The following is a 1,283-nucleotide window of genomic DNA, read 5'->3' as shown; positions in this document are numbered from 1 at the left end:
AGGTTATAGTACAAAACACTATCCCAAGGTGCTATGCAGTAGATCTGAAACCATGTGGTTGAGAAGCAAACATCTTAAGCATATAGCCATGCTGTGCTTTTTGTGTATATATAGATCCTAACACAACATATTAATATTCACATTTAGAAGAACCATTCTACAGAAACAGTTAGATGTAAAACAAAGAAAATAAAAGCGTTACTTTGTATCAGGTGATAACAATACAAAGTAACATGATTCAAATATCTCAACAGACATGACCTATCTCATAAAAAAAAAAACTATGATTAAAGGATACAGTATATGACCCAACTCTGTTTAAATATTTTGTTTTATTCCGAGGATCGTTTGGTGTTTGGTCTTTAGACGTATGGTCCATATCATCACCATCACTATCATCTTCATTGTTAATCACAATATCTGGCGAACTACAACAAAATAAAAGACCATTAACCTTTTAGCATTTAAACCAGCCATATCCGGCCTAAATATTTTACCTGTTTTATGTTCAAACCAATCTCATCTTACTGATGCCCTACAATATTGTTTTAGAAATAAACAATTGCAATAAAAATTCCAAAGTCATGAGATAATGCAAGAGTAACTGAAAACAATGTGAATAGATAAGCATTACATTTGACTGAGTAATCTGAATGCTAAAGGGTTAACAACAGCATGCATATATAAATGTAGCACAACAATATTTGACATTTTCTTTTAAAACTAAGGTTTCAAACATGATACTTGACTATTGTGAAGCAAAACTAGAAAAACTCCAAACTGAGAACATTGCTTGTAAATAAATCATCTACCTTTCATTACTGAACAAAGGTTGAAGTTAATATGCAAGCAACAAGTCATTCATGAAAGTTTTCTTTGTGTGCATGCATGTGTGAGATGATCTGTCTCAGCAAAAATTATTTAGTGAAGCTTGTATATTTAGATAGGTTTGAATGTTGCTGTAGGAAGATGAAGATACTGGCAATCAGAGTCCTTTGTTGAAAAGGGGAACAAGAAAGTTTCATACAGCTGACTAAAAAAGTGAATGGGTGATGGTGGTGAAAACAGGTGCCAAGATTAAAGAGACTTAATTCTGAGAACTTTATTGTTTTCATTATTTTCTTATTTGCTTTCTTTTACTGTAACAAACTGGTGGAGTTGCCCTTCATTTTAGCATTGGGCAAAGGAGCACTCCATCAGTTACGATGACGAGGGTCCCAGCTGATACGATCAACAGAACAGCCTGCTCGTGGAATTAATGTGCAAGTGACTGAGCAATCCAC

Source organism: Octopus bimaculoides, chromosome 4 (assembly GCF_001194135.2).
Source record: "Octopus bimaculoides isolate UCB-OBI-ISO-001 chromosome 4, ASM119413v2, whole genome shotgun sequence".
Classification (NCBI taxonomy): Eukaryota; Metazoa; Mollusca; class Cephalopoda; order Octopoda; family Octopodidae; genus Octopus; species Octopus bimaculoides.
Note: the sequence above shows the minus strand (reverse complement) of the source record.